We start from the raw sequence: 20,799 nt of genomic DNA on the forward strand, positions 1-20,799 counted from the left end.
AACATTTTCTCCATTTTAAATGCTTTAAACCTATCATGTAATCAACTTATAGGATGCAGTTTAGCCCTTAAATCTTTTAATCTATAAATGTCTCCAGACAGGGAATAAGTGGATAAAATTCTATTAAGGAAATGAAGATTTGGTGGCAGTGTCATTTCTGAATGTCTTGAAAAATTTTAGCAAGGGAAGTAACTAAAAAGCTAGAATAGTGAAAGAACCTTTATTTTTCAAAAACAGTGAGAAAATGTATCAATTCTTAGGGTATTTCAGAAACAATTATCAAAAATACCACTAACAAAGAAAAGTCACTGACCTCAGAAATAAAACAAACAACAAAAACCTTAGGTTAAAAGGGAAAACTTAAAATTGCATATATTTTAATGGTCACAGAGTTCATAAATTGAGCAAAGTCTTTAAATGTTTTTAACAAGTCTAGTTTTATAAATATAGTGAAATCAATGGTTATAAATTATTGTTATAAACTGTACATTATGCAATCATTAATATTATTTATTAAAATAGATGTGGATATTGAGTGGAATATCAAAAGTTCATAGTTTTACCAATTCTGAAACTTTTGCTAATACTTTGGATGAAGGCAGTAAATGCATACATAATCTTTTTTCTTTTCTTTTGGTAACAAAACTAGAAAGGGTAAATGATATTATTTATTAGGCTTACAGAATTAGATATAAAAATGTTTCAAAAATATGCTGGATAAAATAAATTTTTTAAAATTTAGTAAAGTTAGTTTTAAAATATATGTTTTAAAATGAGATCACATGAGTAATAGTTGAGAGATACAATTAGTGAAACAGTGGAGAATCATGTCAGGATATGGTGGTGTCAGTGGTTGGAAAGTTTAATGAGTCAATCATTTAAAGCAGATGCTAAAATAGCAGACATAATCTTGTTTGCATTAATGTAGTGTAAGCAACTTCAGAGAAAATAATCACAAGCAGCAATCCATGTTGAATAAGAAAACCCCCAGGGGGATTTTGCTCATTAATTGGATACATGTTATTTATCTTTAAAGCACTGAACTTAATATAGTCCAGAGTTTATAGTAAATACTCCATAAAAACTATGAATTTCAGTCCTAAAGAACATTCAGAAGTTAATGCAAATGGTAAAAGGTGGGAAATCCATGTCACACAGATATCATTCAAAATAACTACATGTTTAGCATGACAAAGTTCAAGACGATATGTGAGAACTATTTAAATAATGAACTGCTGTTCCTTCCTTCCTTTCACAGATACTCATTGGCTTTTGCACCAACTGGAAGCTCAGAGATACACATAACCTATGACATAGAGAGAGTAGATTAACTTTATGTAGTTTCAAATTGAAAAACTAAGAAAATTTAAATTGTAAATAAGGTGGAGCTAAACAATAATGGATTAAGCTGCCTATTGTCTTCTGAATTGCAAATTTTTATATAAGTGTTGAATGGCTTTTTGACTATAACTTCTGAGAGATACTTGGTATGGAATTTATTGGTCCTGAATATAACCTTTTATTTACTTTGAATAGTTTGATAAGATTTTCATTACTGGTCAGATATAAAGGTGTAATTTTGCTTTAATTGTATGGTTTACTCAGCACTCATGTACCCATTATAATTATTTTACATTATTTGATGTGAATTTTTGTTTTCCATGATTACTTTATGATAGATGCACAACCATGCTATAATGTGCTTTTCAAGGTTCACATAAAATAATACTGCCCTAGTCACATTTCTTAAACCTCAAATAATGAAGTTAGGGTCCACTGTTTATTTTATGTTACATATTTCATTTTCCACATATTTTCTTTGTAGCCTACATTTGTTTTTGCCAGTTAGAATGTAATCTTAAATGCAGATTTTGTCTGAAGTACCTTGGCAATTACTGTTTAGGAGAGAGCAAGAGGATTTTGGAGGCTTTTTTTTTTTTTTTTTTTTTGGTGATGGGCAGGAGTTTGTGGTGGAAGAATCAGGTGAGATACATTTGATTATTTAAATAGGCAAATCCCAGGAAAAAATTTTCAGCAGACCAGTAATGTGGTTCATGATATAAAAAGGATGACATTACTAGGATAAGTACAAGTTGTTGTACCACCATGCTATATAACACCAAGAATTATGGTCTTTCATTTCTAAAACCCCCTTTCTTTTAGCAGTCAATTCAATATGTGGCTATGTCATTTATTTCAATTTTCTTCATATTTTCTGTATGCTTATATTGTAAATGTTTAATAAATTATTTAGAGTATAACTTCTTATTTGATATATCTTCATTGTGAATTTGATCCTTTCACATTTAAAAATTATATTAAAATACATTATTTAATAATTTCTAGCTGAATTTAAATTTCTCTGATAAGAAGTTTATGGTTCCCGATAATGGAGTTTTGTTACTTTTGCCTGATGTTTCCTTTCCATTTCTTCTTTTCTTTAGTCTTTCTAAATCCCTTTATTTTAGATCTCTTTTATATACCTTAATGTCACATTTTATCTTGTTATTAAATCAGATAGTCATTTGTCTTTAAATAGATGAGTTTAGACCATAACCAAGTCCATACATAAATATGACAGATGTCTAATATTTTCTGTTATTATTATTTTATTATACGTTCAACTTCTGTATCTTCTTTAAATATTTCCCATTGCGGTTTTTTCTTAGTTTTGTGATTTTATTATAAATTTAAACATAAGAAGTCTAATATTTTTCTAATATTTAAATTTGTAACTACACTTTATAGAAATATAGTCTCTAAATAATGTCTGATTAAATTCAGACATTATCCTTTATTACTTACTATGAACACAAAATTTATAAATTTCCCATCTCTTGATTGGTTTCCTTTATTGTATTTGGTTGTATGATTATTCTTATTTTTTACCTTCATGTTCTTAGGTATAATCAAAACTCTTTTGGTTCCTCATTTTTTAATAATTTGTTGATTTCAATATACATGCTAAAAAGTGCACAACATATAAATATGCACCAAGTGTGCATGTCTATGTAAATACCACACGCAATACCACACACAATTGATACATCTCCAACTCTATTTTAAGTGTAAAATAGAGCTACAATTTTAAAATAGAGCTACTACTATTTGAAATGATCATTATTAAGATTATGGTGACGTAGTGTTAAAGGAAGCAGTGTAAAATATGGAATTGAAATCAAGATTGAAAACATTCTTTTTACATTAAGTTTTCTTCCTCTACTCTACTCTTAGGCTTGCTTCTCCAGATAGTAGAACTTGGTTATGCCTATGGATGTTTGAGGAGGCATGGCATCAATGATTATTATTTAAGATAAAATACCATAGAATATGCATTTGTGATAGTCAAGACAATCAAGTAGAAGAGATATAACTGATAACTTTGGAAAATTGATCAGTGTTTTATGTTTACAATATGATTAACTGAAAATTAAGTCCTTCCAATACCACTTCATTTGACATTATAGTCAGTAATTGTTTTAAAATATTAATTTCTTCCTGTTAATAAAATATTTTGATTAAAATTTGTATATTTAATAATTTAATCAGTATTAAATAGCCTAGAATAATTTATAAATATATGCACAATGAGTCGGTGACCTCAGAGCTCTCTTTAGAAACTGGCTGTGCTTAAAAATAAAAATGAAAAGCAATCAGAAAAAAGCTTTTCACAAGACACCCACATTAATATCTAGCAGAAAGAGAATAGAAATAATATGTCTATCAACACTTCCATTAATAAGTTAGAAAAAGCACAAATAATGTAATGCAGCTTTTCCCCTCTTTATAAAAATAATTCGTTAACTTTTCTTGAGATAACTTTGATTTTTTTTTGTTTCTTTCATCTTGTTCTCTAATTAGTATAATCATTTTACCCAGAATGACCTTATTGAATATTAGTTGCATTGGATGTATTCAAAATTTAAATGATACATGTAGGAAACAGGTTTTAAATATTTATTGAAATGAATGTATCTTTCTCAACTTCAATGAAAAAAAAATAGGATAGGCATTGATGGTTAGCATCTTAGAATGACCCTAACAGTTATTTGAGTAATTACCTAACTGCTTCTTTCACTCACTAGACTTTAATGCCAATGAAAGTTGCAGACCATCTCCTCACCAATGATCATGCCTGGCACAGAATAGTATTCAATTATTTTTGCATGAATTAAAATGTAAGCATTACAATATCTATTTTAATGAATCAACTTCTGATTATCCACTTCTAAAAGAGGAAGACTGAGGATAGAGAATTTTCTTGAAGCCACTCTTTACTATTTGAGCGGTCAATTATTTCTGCTCCATTACTCATGATGGGCTAACTTCCTCCCACTCACTCTGAGTGTCAGTTATAACCACTATAACCACAGCTACTACCACACTAAACTTTCCCTTGTGTGCTGATGTGTTCTTTTTTCAAAAAAAAAAAATTTATTTATTTATTCCAGAGAGAGGAAGAGAGAAAGCAGGGGTTGCAGCAGAGGGAGAGGGACAAACAGACCCTGCATGCTGAGCACAGAGCCTGATGCAGGGGTTGATATCAAGAACCTGGGAGGAAACTGAGAGTCAGAACCTTAATCACTGAGTGATCCAGGTGCCCCATGGACCGATGTATTCTTATAATAATGTGAATAATCAAGAATTGACTGGCAGCATAAAGTTAACTTGACAATTTATTTATGAATATCAAATAACTGTGCTTAATCCATTAGAAAAAAATTGTACATCCTTCTTTTGAACTACATTCTCCCACACTCTTTCTAGTATTCATCTATGTCTTCATGATAAAGTACATCGACAATGCTTTTTTAGCAATTTTCTCTTTCTCTAATAGACCATTTTACTTTTTGTAAAATTGAAGTCATTCTATCACAGTAATTTTATCATTTTCTGTTATATATTATAGTCAACCTCTTTTTCTAATCATTTTATTACATTATATTTTTATATCACATGTATTTTTATTATAACTGAATCTTACCTATTACCCTTTCTACTTAAAGTAATTTTCTGAAGGAAATAAATAAATAATCCTTGTGATAAATCTAAAAATAAGACAAAGATCTCAATCTTATATGATCAGATATATGTATAGAATTATTGTCAGAAATATTCTATAAAATATAGTGTAAAAGAAAAGTGTGATGATTATTCATTTATGTAGTACGATAAGGTAAGTTCTTTTTAGTGATATGAGGAAGGAGTGTAAACCTGAATGAAATGAGAATGAGAGCCATATGGTATTGAAAGAGAGAGTTAGAGATTGCCTTTAACATGAAAAAATAGATTAGAGCCCAGGGTAAAAACTAAATATACACTAGAAGAATACATCATCAGCCCCAGACCCCTGAGTGTGTAATGGAATCCTAAAAATCCTAGAAAACTCCTAGAAGTGTGTCAATAAGAAAGAAACCAACTCTAGAAAGCAGGAGCTGGAAAGCCTACTGCTTTGACAACTCAGAGGTAGTTTTTCAAATTGACAGTTATCTCTTTGGGAATTTAAATCAATCTTAGCTTGAAGGCTATTTTGTTTTTATATTAATCATTTATTTATTTATTTTATTCACTACTGATTTGGGTTTCTCATTTGTTGATATGTGTAGATTTTCCTTACTAAAGCTTAGACAGTTAAGCGTTAAGCCTGTTGCCTGAGAACACATTCTTATCATGTTTGCCATTAACACTTAAATATCTTTAGTTCAAAATGAATTCCAAAATTTTAAAAAGTGTTGGGGGGATTTGTAGTTTATTGATCTTTAACTCCCTGGATTTCACAGTTGCCAATTAGGAATGTGTACATAGATCTAGCTATATTTCAGAATCCTTAAACATTTTTCAAAAGGAGATAAAAGTTGAAAATCGTCATTGAAGAGGCAGCCCACATTGCTGCAAACTGCTCCTCATCTGCCATTCTTCAGTGTGAAAGGTGATGGAGATACTCCACATGGCCCTGGTTTCAGGATCTGATTGGTTCCTACAAGACCTTCACAGTTGGGCTCTTAGCTAGCATCACACACATACTTGTAATCATTATCTGTAGAGATGTGTGTCTTCTTTAACTCTACAAAACTTTGCCCAAGTTTGACTGTGACAATTTTTTTCATATCTTATAGAGTAGTGATTATCTTTTTACTGAAGACTAATTTTTATGATTTTCCTTTTTTTGTCTAATTTTTTTAATTGAGTTAAGGGGATACCTGGATGGCTCTGTTGGTTAAGTAACCAACTCTTGATTTTGGCTCAGGTCATGATCTCATGTTTGTGAGATCCAGCCCCACTCTGCACTCAGCATGGAGTCTACTTGAGATCCTCTCTTTCCCTTTGCCCTTCCCTCTACTGCTCATACACTCTCTCAGGAAAAAAAAAAAAAAAATCAACTTTAAGGAAAAGAGCAGGAATAGGTATGTATGTAATTATTTCAGTTTATATGGAGATTTTTCTTCATTTTATACTATATCCTGAGAATATTAAGATATCTGAGCTTTTCATTTCAACATAATTAGCTTTGGCTCAATTCATATATAATGCTAACAATCTTTCTTCACTGTTGACATTGACCAATCATTTATCAACACATGAAATAATACAACAGACAAATATGGATAAATAAAGAGAACACTTCAATTAGTGTCATTTTTAAGCATGTCAAATGTGAATTTTCCTGTACTGTCAAGAGCACATCATGGTATCTGTTCTCACCCAGGTGTTCCTTCTGACTGTGATAAATCTCCATCTCAGCTACACGGTGATTCATTTTCAATATAAAATAACTATTACAAAAGAGAAGAAAATTTCACTTTGGGGATCTGCTTTGACTTTAACCCAGAGAGAGCAGCCCATATAGTCAATTATAACAGACTTTTAGGGATCTGGCCTAGGCTTCTCAATATAGATGGGCTAAAAATATGTATTAATTTAAAAACCTCACATTCATTTTTTTTACCCTGAAATTGTTCAGATTAAATATTAATAATTTAGCATTTGGATATAGTATATTTTCTTCTTTACTGAAAGTATCATTATCACTTGCTTAAGGTAGATGTAACCACTAGTGAGAGAGAATTCAAATTAACTTTCAGCACTCAGGTCTGAAATGATTGATCAATCTAGATTAAAGCTTATAAGTGCTCTAATAACTTTCATGATATGTTAAAGTATATAAAATAGTATTTTTCTCCTTTTAGTTCCTTGTCATATTTATAATTTTCTCACATTATTTAAATTATTTAGGCAACAAAAATTTAAAATGTTATATGTGCAATAAATATACTGACAATGAAAATATAAAATTGGCCTACTACCAGGATTCACTGAGCTCATATTAAACAGACACAATAGAATAACTTAAAAAATCTCAATATAATGCCATGAGTATGATATTAGATGTCTTAATTGCTTCTTTACAATGATTCAGATAAAATCATATGTCCTTAGTGTAGTGTTAGTTATTGTATTCCTTAAATAAGCAATTAGAAATTTCAATAAATGTATAATGGCTAATATTTTCATTTTTAATGAAATTAGTTTATTTCAACCACTAATTTCTTCTATTCTCTTTCATCCTCATTTAAAGATCCCAAAAGTGATAAAAAGAATTGAGTGATAGCCTGAATTGAGGCAGCTATTCAAAGATTGTACCTTGACTGCTGTAGTCCACATAGATAAGCCAACATATAAATATTACAACTGCTACTTATTAAAGGACAAAGACAAAAACTCAAAGTTTTAAAACTAAATTATGCCACAGGTGATACATTTTGAATGTAAAGAAAAAGAATGTTGCTGAACTTGGTGAACTTTTGTCAATCATTTGCCTTGGACTTAGTTTTAATACTCATATTCATAGACTTTGCCAGTGAATGAAAAACTCTCTCTATGCTCTCTTTATAAAAGAAAAGAAAATAGCTCATATCCCCTTGGGCTGAAAATGAACTTTTGAATTAAATACTCAGCTTATCAAAATTAATCACATTAAAATCATGTAAGCTCTTCAATTTAATTTACTTTACATTGTTGTGTGAACAATGTATTTAGAAAATGTAAACCATTAATAAGAAATCTCTAGTGTTATGTTTTAATAATATATTTGAACTTCAAATTATCAAAAGTTAGTGGTTTTTAACAAATTGAATTAACTTCTTCCTGTTTCTCCTCATCATGCATATGGTGGGGAAAAAGATGCATATAAGAAACGAACCCATAGTTTCACTATTTGAAAGTAACCATTATCTATTACTTATATATTCTTTCTTCAATCCCTTCAATTTCATTCTCTCCCCTTGCCCACCCAAAAATGAGGACATCACATTGCTTTGCTTAAATAAGCAAAATAAGTCCATGAAAATAAGGACCCATTTATTCTTAAGGGACTTAAATTCTTAAGGGACTTAAGAAGTCCTTGAAAATTTTTTGAGAAGTCGATGGGCTGCTGCCTGATATCTGCTTACAAGCAGGATCCTTAGAACCTCATGCTGTGGCCTCCTATTCATGACATTATAGTGACCGTTTTGTGATCATTACTCATGTAAACCTTGTTAAAAGGCCAAAATCTGGAACACTAACATCAAATGATGACAAGGATGTGGAGAAATAAGAACTCTCATGCACTGCTGTGAGGAGTACAAAATGGTACAATTGGAGGTTTTTTTTTTTAAGATTTTATTTATTTATTCATAAGAGACACAGAGAGAGAAGCAGAGACATAGAGGATCCCAGGATCCTGGGATCATAATCTGAGCCAAAGGCAGATGCTTAGTCATTGAGCCACCCAGATACCCCAGTTGGAGTTTTCTTACAAAACCAAACATACTCTTACCATACAATTCAGCAGTCTTACCCCTTCATATTTAAACTTGTGCCATTGGGGTGCCTGCGCAGCTCAGTGGTTGAGCATCTGCCTTTGGCTCAGGTTGTGATCCTGGGTCTTAAGATGGAGTCTTGCATCAGGTTTCCTGTAGGGATCCTGCTTCTCCCTCTGCATAAGTCTCTGCCTCTCATGAATAAATTTTAAAGAATCTTAAAAAATAAAATAAAATAAACTTGTGGCATAACTGTCCAAACTTTAAGAAGGAGATGAGTGGATAGACAAACCATGGTACATGCACACCATTGAGTATTTATTCAGTATTGAGTATGAACTCTGATGTAAACAATGGACTTTGGGTAATTATGATGTGTCAGTGTAGGTTCATCCAGTATAATAAATATACCAATCTGGTGGGCAATGTTAATGGAGGTAGCTCTGGATGTGTGGGGGCAGGTGGTATCTGGAAAGTCTTTGTATCTTTTTCTTAATTTTGCTATGAAACTAAAATTACTCTATGAAAATAGTCTTAAAAGATGCTATAAAATTTGTTACTTATTAATGATATGACTTGTTTATTTATTGGACAATTCTATTTGTATGTATAGGGGTAATCTATTCAGACATTTTTCCATTATCATAAAATATTTTATATTTTTATGATTTTAAGATATTGTTATATAAGAAAATTAATATTTTGCATGGTTATGAAGAATATATTTTCCTATGTGTTTTATTAATTTTATATCATTCTTGATATATACATAATTTGATGTTTTATAACTGAGCTTTATTTATCTTTTGGTTTTTGTGTTTAGAGAGATTGTATTAATTATCTATGCCTCCATAATAAATTATCCCAAATGTGGTGTCTTATTAAAATAAACATTATTTTACACTTTCTATAGTCAGGGACTTGGATATGGCTTAGCTGGGTTCTCTGGCTCTGAGTTTCACACATCTGCAATTAAGTCATCCAGGACTGTAATCATATAAAGGCACAACTGTAAGAAGATCCTCTTCCAAGATCATTCCAATAACTGTTAGCAGTTCCTCACATGTTGTTGCACTGCAAGTGTCAGTTCCTCACTGTGTGGAGCCTTCTCATAGGACAGCTCACAACTTGTCAGCTGATGTCCATCAGAGAAACAAGAGAACAAGAGTGGCTGACAGATGGCAAGTCAGGCAAAAGTCACAGTATTTTGGTAACTAATACTGGTATCTCATCACCTTTGTTCATTGCTGTGCTTGGAAGCAATACGAAACACAGCACATATTCTTGAGAGGAATTTTACATGCATGTGCACACACACACACACACACACACCACACCCCCAGGTGACAAAGATCTTTGGGAGGTATTTTAGAAGCTGTCTGTCATGTAGATTTTTCACAATCTTACAACAATTATTTTGTGTATATGTATAACATTTTTTGTCACTTATGTCTTTCCTTATATTTTAAAATTTGTTGTATATTCTTGCTAAGATATTTTGACATAAATATAAAATACATTATGCATGTTATACATGTACTCAAATATATCAAATATGGAATAAGCTTGAGTATTCACTGTCACAAATAAAAACTTTTCCTGTTAACTTGACTCGTTTATTACATGTTTTTTTCTTTTTCTTTTTCTCCTTTATTTCTTGCAATACTGAGTATACTCTAATTCAGGAAATTTATTTTTAAATATTATTTAAATGACAAGTAGAATTATTAACACTGATTAGAGGAATATTCAATTATGGTTTTGCTTCTCTGAAGTCTTTCGGGTATACTTTGCTTCGGTCCCACAGAGCTATCTTATTGAAGTTTTATAACTACTAGGTTGAGAATTATTCAAAGTATGTAAAAGCCTGGAAAGAAGAATTGTTTTTCTAACTATACATAAATATGAAAGCTAAAATTTAAGGTGACTATTTTAGCTAAATGAAACTAATTTAAGGTTATAATATCATTGTGAACACATGTTATATTCTTAAGACTATATGCTATAGCTAGTATTTTTATATTTGGATGAAGAATAAAAGTATAAAAGCAATTTTAAATAATGATCCATCTTAACTGTACTTACATTACTGTAAAGCATCTGGATATCCATTTCCAATTACCACTAGAAAGAAGGCATTGTTTTAACCTGTCACAATTTGGACTATTTTTTTCTTAATTTTTGAGAATGAATTGTAGAACGTGTAATTCCTCTGTCTTCATGATTTTTTTCATGTCAGCTATTTAGTTTAAGTCCTAGATGCTGGATAGTATTTTTCCTTTTCCTAAAAATTATACTCTATTGAATAATCTCAAAATTATATTCATCATGATATTTATTTTAAAAACTACCAAAATGTAAAAAATAAAACAAAAAAAATAAAAATAGAAACTACCAAATTGTTACCCCTAACTATATAACATTTGATATCTGCACCTTTGAAAAACAAAACAAAACAAAAACAATGTAACTCTTATAATGGGCTAATTATCAAGTTCATTACTTAAAATAATTTTTCTGTTTATTCCATGATAGACAAATGTCATATATCATGTAACAAAATATTCTTTTGACCTAAGTATAAGTAAAAACAGTTCAAGGCTTCAGAAAAGCCAAAAATAAATCAGCCCATCAGCATAAGAGAATTCTGAAAAGAAGTGTCAAGTTATCAGAATCCTGGTAGCATTCATCATTTTAGTTTATTTTGGTTGTATCAGTAGACATGTAATACTCAGGAATCCTGTATCTTTAACTTTCAAATGGCACTCCTAGGGAAATTGATGAATGGATACATAGTGTATCTTAAGATTTCCATACACTGTTTTAGGAGATTATTTATGGTTTATTTGAATTACCAAATATTCTTCAAAAATCGATCTATTGCCTTTTATTAATGACATATTTTTAGACATTTTGTTATTTAGCAATAATTTTGCAGTTTATTTATTTAGTAATAGTTTTGCAGACTTAACATTTTGGTGAACTTTTAGGTTAACAGAGATTTTTTTTTTTAAAGCTAATGTTAAATTCTATATATTTTATTCTAGGAAAAGCCAAAAGACTTTCACCCAAAAGAAAAGGTGACATTTCCATTTTGTAAAGTCTGCTAAAAATGCCACACAAGCTAGAGTTTTAATCCATGTCAGTGAGTTATGCACAAATTGATTTTAAATGTAGCATTTTATTGCTATAGAAAGAAAAAAAATGACGTTTCCTTCAAAATAAGATTAAATAGATCTGTAATGGGATTTTAGTTATAGAGTTGAATTTTTACACATATTTGTTGGTTATGCTGTATGATATTTCCTTTCTGCATTTACTGTCTGCTTAAATATCAGCTATAAACACCCTGAAGGGCAGGTGCTGAAATGGCAGATGGAGACTTTATTCCATCTGTGTGAAAGGTTAGCATCACATTGCAATGCTTAACATAACCTTAAAAATCCATAATTTAAACTCTGTTTCTAGGCCTATTTCTTCCTGAAATGTGATTTTAGTACAGTATATTCTAGCAAGTTCAACACATAGTTTGGGGTGATCATCTTACTTTTGTAAAATAATCACAAACTGCATAGTTGTCATAATATCATAACTTTAAGGTAGATAAAAAATACGTGTGTGTAGGTTAAAGCCTCACAGTTCATGCAAAAAATAGTTTCCTATTATTCTTGTTATAATAGTTTCCTATTATTCCTATTATTAGTTCTATTTGTATAAAATGTATTTATCCTTATAGGTTATTCTAATTACTTACAAACGTTGAAAATAAGAGTGAAAATGTATAAAGCATTTTTTTTATTTCCCAGCCTAGATCAGATGGCAAGATTATGAATTCCATATATTCTCATACTATGTAACCTTTACAATTAGATTTTTTAAAATTTTATTTATTTATTCATGAGAGAGAGAGAGAGGGAGAGAGAGGCAGATACGGGCAGAGGGAGAAGCAGGCTCCATGCAGGAAGCCTGATGTGGGACTCGATCCTGGGATTCTAGGATCACGCCCTGGGCCGAAGGCAGCACTAAACTGCTGAGCCACCCGGGCTGCCCATACAATTAGATTCTTTTTTTTTTTTTTTTTTTTTTTTACAATTAGATTCTTAATTGATTATTTGATATCTTCTATTATACAGATGATTGTTCTTGTCAATATGGAGGCAAATTCTTTAGAAATAATATAAAATTTATTCTTGTACATGTATAGCATATGCCATTCCATTATAGTAAATTAATAATTCATTATGGATATCCATACCTTATATTTTAATATGTCCTACTAAACTGCTAAAAATCATTTATTTATGATAAACTTCCCTCAGAGTTTGAGTCAGTCCTACTTTGTAATATCACCTATCATGTGCACTTTTTATAATGAAAACAAATTTTATAATCCTATTTACTATAACTGTTTTCTTGTGCCCTCTTAGTTTTGAATTTTTTTAAATTTTTTTTTTAATTTTTTATTTATTTATGATAGGCACACAGTGAGAGAGAGAGAGAGAGAGAGGCAGAGACACAGGCAGAGGGAGAAGCAGGCTCCATGCACCGGAAGCCCGACGTGGGATTCGATCCCGGGTCTCCAGGATCGCGCCCTGGGCCAAAGGCAGGCGCCAAACCGCTGTGCCACCCAGGGATCCCGCCCTCTTAGTTTTGAACTTTTGTATTATTTTGTCTTATCTGGTCAGCAAAAGCAGTCGCTTCCACATTGTTTCACCAGATTTACATTCTCCACTCATGAAACAAATCCATCCTTAAATAAAATAAAATAGACTAAAATAAAATAAAATAAATTATTTTCAGTGGTTGCATGGATGGTTGGAAGAAACAACCTTTATACCAGAAATTATCCTCTGTACTTTATTTCCTCATTTCTTATTTAAAATGTATATTACATGATTCAAAGAATGTTAATACAGATGCTACTTCAAATTTAGATTGTGTGCAATTTTGTTAGTGATTGACTATTTTAAGAAGGAAGGATGTGATAATATCATGATGTATGCTTAAGGCAGAAGAAGTATAATCCATACACAAAATTGCTCAGTAATTAAACCAGTTCTATACTTGATATAACCATTCTGGTCTTGAAATCAATTTAAGTTTCAGTTAAGAAAATAGTTTCCCTCAAAGATAATAGTTAAGCAGATTAAAACTTATTTAATATTTTAAATAATATCTTTAGAGATGCAAAAATAATAACACCTTAAAAAGTATTAATTTTAAACAATTAAAGATGTTAAATTGCCAACATTAGCAACAAGTCCATTAAAATAATATTTTAAAAAGTCTAGTAGTATTTTATCTAGTAGTATTGTATTATTTGTCATTCAGGCAGAGTCCATTAACTTTTTAGTAATTGCAGAATGCAGTCAAAATAATGGATGTTCTCACTGTTGCCCTGTTTCACTCCTATGCTATCATTCTTATCTTGTGAACTTCTGGATACTGGCATCGTTGCTGTGCATCCATCTTAGAGATCTTTGCTAAGGGCAAAGAGAGAATGACTTGAGCATTGTGGCATACTTCAAAATTAAAGTTTATTAAGTTTTATAATTGGCAAAGTGTAAATCAATTATCCTTAAGACCCTAGTCTGAAATGATGTAATATTTATTTTTGAATATTATTGATCAAACACATACAAAAGTTATAAATAATAAAATGGCAATCAAACAGTCATTAATAAACACTATTGGATTTCATTACTATAATGAGGAGCTATTTAAATTCTTCTAGTTGGAAAACCCAATAATAGTTAAGGATAAATAGGGGCAAATTGATTGGCAAATAGAAAGTAAAACCCAATAATGTGACCCAAATCTAAGACAATAGTGCAAACTGGAAAATCAGAATTGTGTTGCCAATGAAGTTAGCCTCTCAAAGGTGTGCCCCTAATAGGTGCTATCAAAGCAATGGAGATATGCCGACTTCCCAATGCAGCTGAGTGTGCTATAAACTAGATCACACTAATCCTTCAGAGTGAGTCAGTCTCCTAAATTAGTGGTTGATGTGTCTGGCTGTGTGTTTGTGGATTCCTTGAGAGGAAATCTATTCAGCTCTGTTGGACTTTGCTAGGCTCTGCTTTACATGTCTTCACATTTCAGAGCCAAGGATAAATGTGTCACCCTTAGATAAGGCATGCTTATCTCATTACAGAAGGTAGAAAAACAAGAGATTCAGCTAATTCATGCAATTATATTTAAAGTTTTTGGTTGGATGGTGAAGTCCTCATACATTCATTGGCCAAAATAAGCCACAAGCCTAACAAGGTGGGGAAAATAAATGTCGTATATTTGGATACATTGTCAATCACTTAGTAAATGGTATACTTGTACATTTTACTTTATGAGAAGGAATTAATCAAGAACAATAAAAAAAATCTGCTAATCCTCTTCCACCTTAAAAAGAGTAATATTGGACACATTTAAAAATATTTGGGGCATAAACTCCTTGCCCTGAGTAATTGTCAAGTAAAAGAAAATAATTAATCATTTATTCATTCTAGGGCAATTTCCCTAATTGATAAGAAAGTTTTTTCTTTATAAGTAGAGTTTTAGAATCATAGCAGAAGACCTAAGTGAAATGGAGATAAGTAAAATGACTGATAGAGAATTTAAAGTAATGATCATAAACATACTCACTGGATGGGAGAAATGAGTGGAGGACTCAGTGAGTCTCTTAACAAAGAGATAAAAAAGAACCAACCCCAGATGAAGAACCCAGTAAATGAATTTTAAAACACACTAGATTGTAATACATAGCAGAAAAACAAATCAGCTACCTGGAATAATGGAAATGTAACCAAGTTGAACAGGTGAGAGAAAAAAATATGCAAAATGAGAATAGGCATAGGAAACTCAGTAACTCCATCAAGCATAATAACATTTGTATTATAAGAATTTCAGAAGAGAGAGGAAATGGGGAAGAAAATTTATTTGAAGAAATAATCACTGAAAATTTTCCTAATCAAGAGAAGAAAACAGATATCCAGATCCAGGAGGCAAAGAGATCTCCCAACAAAATCAACAAAAGGAGATGCTCACCAAGACATATATAGTTAAAATGGCAAATGGTAGTGATAAAGAAAGACTTTTTTTTTTAAACTAATAAGAGAAAAGAAGACAGTTACATACAAGGAAAACCCCATAAGGCCATCAGTGGATTTTTCAGCAGAAACTTTACAGGCCAGAAAATAGTGGCATGATAAAATCAACATGCTGAAAGGAAAGCATCTTTAGCCGAGATTTCTATATCCAGTAAGGTTATCATTCAGAATAAAGGGAGAAATAAAGAGTTTCCCAGGCAAACAAAAGTTAAAGGACTAATGAGTACTAAACCAGCCCTAGAATAAACTTTAAAGGGGACTCTGAGTGCAAAGGAAAGACCATAAGTAAGAGTAAGAAAAAGTAGTAAGCACAAAAACAGTAAAAATATATCTATAAAAACCAGTCAAGGGACTCACAAAATAAAAGGATGTAAAGTATGACACCATATACCTTAAAAATGTGGGGAGGAGAGGAGTAAAAGAATGGATACAAACTTAAGTGACCATCAACTTAATGTAGGATGCTAAATGCAGACAATATTATTTATACATTGAATGATAATCACAAGTAAAAAACCAACAGAAAATGCAAATGAATGTAAATGGACTAAATCAAAAGACATGGGGTGACAGAATGGATAAAAAAACAAGACTCATCTAAATGTTGCCTACAAGAGACACATTTCAAACTTAAAGACACATGCAGATTGAAAGTGAGGGAATTGAGGAACATTTATCAAGCAAATAGATGTGAAAAGAAAGCCAAGGTAGCTATATATATATATATATATATATATATATATATATATATATATATATATATATATGAAAGTTTATGTAATTCACTAAATATGAAGAGTAATCATTACTAAGGATCATACATGACCTTATATATCTTATATCTTTATATATATATATAAAGATTTTATTTTATTATTTATTCTTGAGAGAGAGAGAGAGAGAGAGAGAGAGAGAGAATGGCAGAGACACAGGCATAGGAAGAAGCAGGCTTCATGCTGGGAACCTGGTGTGAGACTTGATCCTGGGACTCCAGGATCACGCCCGGGCCGAAGGCAGGTGCTAAACCACTGAGCCACCCAGGGATCCCCACAACATTTATATAAATGGAGTTCTAGCTGACACTTGTGACAAGAGTAATCCTTTAATGGAGTGTTTGATTCAGAGAAGGCTCATCCATGTATAAAACCAATAAGTACTTCAGGAGACCTTGCTAATGGAAGGAATAGGATATCACCATCTAAACCACAGATCAATCTTAATTAAATATGTAATAACCAGACATTATGTGTCATTGATACAACATAATACTGAACATCTAAATCAGCTGAATCTAAAAAAGTTTCTAGAGGTAACTTCCATCTACCAAAGGGAGAGAAAGAACCAGTTAAATAACAAGACAAAGAAGCAAATAAACAGTTCAAGATTTTAAGATGTTTTATAAGATAACCCTGTCTTTATTGATTAGTGAAATATAAAAATTGGGAAATTTTATAAAAACAAATATTTGTTATTTTCTTTGTAAAATAGATTTTGAGCATTCATTGAAAAAAAAAGTTTTGTTTTGTTTTCCTAAAAACCTATAACGACCTTTCCTTTAGGATCAGAAGAAAAATATTTACATATCCATATAGATCATAAGCTTTTTCTCCTATTTATATCAATACTTATTACATTTTTTTAATACTTATTACATTTTATAAAACTCAATGTATTTGTAAAATATTGTTTCTTTTTGTAAAAAGCTATGTATACTATCTTCCATTAAGATATTTGCATTCAAATATTTAGGACTTGCATCATGTATTAAAGACTCTCAGTAGTTTGCAGAGTGTGGAAATAAAAGTTCTCCTTCTTACCCTACTTCCTTTCCTTCTCTCTGTTCTCCTCCCTTTCTTCTCCCCTACTTCATCTCCCTCTTCTTCAACTTCTTTTCCTTGTCCTTCCTTTTCTTCTTCATTCCTGGACTTCTCAAAATGTTTCCACGGAATTCACATTTGCAACCAGCCAGTTGTCTAGAACAGTAGATATTTGTTATACCTGTTCACAAAGGTGAACAACAGTCCCACAGAAACAAACTTCAAACCCATATAATACGGCCAAAATTAACATTGAAACACTAAATTGCATGTTCAAAAGGAAAAAACATTTTATTTGTCTTTGAAATAAAATACTATTTACCACTTACTGAAAATATTTCATGATATAGTAAACAATTTAATATACACTATTTTTTGATAGATATTTAGAGGAGCTTCAAATCTATTGTATACTCCAAAAAGACTAAAATAAATTATTTTCCATTATATATGTTTGGCATTTTGCTACCACCTTTATGTCTTAGCCTCCTCCTGATACTTGTATCTTTGTGAAGCTTGTTAAATATATTTTCCAACATTTTAAATGTACTTGTGAAATTTTTTATCACAATAGAAACATTGTATTGTATAAAGGTGGATAATATACAAAGACATAAATTATTTAATGTAATGGAGAATTTCATTGTTTAAAATTTTTACAGATGTACAAGAAATACAAGAAGAAAAGGAAATATTTGGAAGTCTGCATATGATCTAAGGTAATCTCTAAATATGAAAGTTTATGTAATTCACTAAATATGAAGAGTAACCATTACTAAGGATCATGCATGACCTTATAAGGTAGGTACTGATGTATTCACTTTAAACATTAAAAAAAAATGAGCTTTAGCATGTTAAGTAATATTTTCAAGGTCAGGGAGATGCTATGTAGTAAAGGAAGATACCAAAATATTTACTCCGATTGTAGAAGCCACATCCTTAAACGTTGTGTAATGATCAGGGCTAATATTCAAGTATTACAAGCCAATAAAAATACTATTTTGGTATTTTTAGAGTAATAAAATACAAATTTGACTGATTGCCTTCATTCTTCTAAGTAGAAAATCAGAATTTTTCAGTAGTTAATGTGAATATATTATTGAGGTATAACAAATATATGTAAAAGTACACAATAATTGAATATAGACCTTGATGAGCTTTTCATACTTTACACTTTTGTAGCACAGATCAAGGCATAATATATTTCTAACACCCGGAAGTACTCATGTGCCCTTTTAGTTGATACTATCAATTGGTTAATGCTGTTCTGTCTTTTATCATTATAGATTAGTTTTGCTAGTTTTTAAATTTCATATGAATGGATTCATGCATCATGTTTCCTTTTTATTGGACTTATGCCTATGAGATTCATCCATATTGTCCTTGGATATGTTTTTTGGACAGAAGCACTCCTTATATACCAGTGATTATATTTGCTGGACCGCGTGTGTGTGTGTATTTATAGGAGTGTGTATTTAGCTTTTTTAGCAAACAATATATGTCCCATCAACACATAAATATTTCATTTGCTCTACATATTTGCCAATATTTTGTAATTGTATGTTCTTTTAAATTCAGCTCTTCTGGTATGTGTATTATGATACAACATTGTGATTGGTTTTTTAAAAGATTTTATTTATTTAATGGAGAGAAAGAGCATCAGTGGGGGGGGGGTCAGAGGCAAAGGGAGAAGCAGACTCCCTGCTGAGCAGGGAGCCAGATATGGGACTCTCTCCCAGGACCCTGGATCATGACCTGAGCTCAAGGCAGACCTTAACCTACTGAGCCACTCAGGCTCCCCCCACATTGTGGTTTCAATTTACATTAAATCAAATTAACTAGTAGAAATGTGTTTCCTAAACACAGTTGTGAGTCTTTCACAAGCTGCCCAAATCTCAGAAAATGTCTTATGTTAAAAAGTGTTTCTGGTTTCTTAATTCTTCATGCTGCCAGGCCAATCCACAGAGGCAGCCAGAAGACTTTTCTGGTTTCTCTCCTTCAGGAAGGCTCTTATTTTTGGGCTAAGCCCAATCCGATGTCCACACAGAGAAGTGGCAAACATGCCCAAGAATTCAAAGAGCCAGAGATGGTCATCTCACCTCAGATTGGCTCCATTCTGGAACTGCAGGTCAAATTTTCCACATCTTTCCAATATCTTTCATATGTCATTAATGTGACTTTCCAGCCTTACCTAATTCTTGGTTTAGTAGTATTATATTGGGTTGTGTCAGTTTCCTATATCCTGGTCAGGAGAGAAAGACCTATAGACGCATTTGACTAAACATATGCTCTTAAATGTAGAGATAACCTATTTTTTTCATACTGTCTTGCTTCAGATTAAGGGTTTATGTAATTGAATCACTAACCCTTGAATCATAAATATCAATATAACTATTTAAAATAGATCACAACGGTTGAATAGTTAAAATATATTTTCAGTTGAAATTCTGGCCTAAAATTCAGGTTTCATTGCCAATCCTGTTTCAGCACTGTTTGTTTTTGTTTCTCAATACTCTACTTGGAAAACTAAAGGATATTAGAAATAGTTTTGCCATTCAAAGTATGTATTTTTATCTCCAAATGACTCCAAATGAATAGCAAGTCTATGAACATTAAAAAACGTATCTCAATATTACAGTCAGCTCCTAGTTTCCCAAGTTCACTATTAAATTTATTAATACTGTGTAGTGAGTAACCAAAACTGAACAAACAAACAAACAAAAACATTGAGCTAATTACCAAGACATTTCCTATGCACTTCTTATAATAAGAAAGACATTTGGGCAGCCCGGGTGGCTCAGCGGTTTAGCGCCTGCCTTCAGCCCAGGGCATGATCCTGGGGACCCGGGATCGAGTCCCACGTCGAGCTCTCTTCATGGAGCCTGCTTCACCCTCTGCCTCTGTCTCTGCCTCTCTTTCTCTGTCTCTGTGTAATAAATACATTAAAAAATTAAAAAAAAAAGAAAGACATTTAAGGAAATAAAGAAAGACATTTAAGAAGAAAAAATAACATGACAGCTATTTTCTTATTAATTAAATATCTAGAGGAATTTTAAAGGAAATTCTCAAGATGGCTGC

The 20,799-nt window shown here is 31.4% G+C and overlaps 1 long non-coding RNA gene across 12 annotated transcripts in view; it reads left to right on the forward strand.

Annotated features, from left to right (window-relative positions):
* LOC144307445 (uncharacterized) overlaps nt 1–20,799 on the forward strand; it is a 478,537-nt gene that overhangs the window by 375,048 nt on the left and 82,690 nt on the right. For all 12 annotated transcript variants that reach the window (XR_013374318.1, XR_013374319.1, XR_013374329.1 and 9 more), the window contains one exon: nt 18,384–18,440. This is a non-coding gene — a long non-coding RNA (uncharacterized LOC144307445). The remainder of the gene's footprint in view (nt 1–18,383; nt 18,441–20,799) is intronic.

Source organism: Canis aureus, chromosome 38, assembly GCF_053574225.1.
Source record: "Canis aureus isolate CA01 chromosome 38, VMU_Caureus_v.1.0, whole genome shotgun sequence".
NCBI classification, from domain to species: Eukaryota; Metazoa; Chordata; class Mammalia; order Carnivora; family Canidae; genus Canis; species Canis aureus.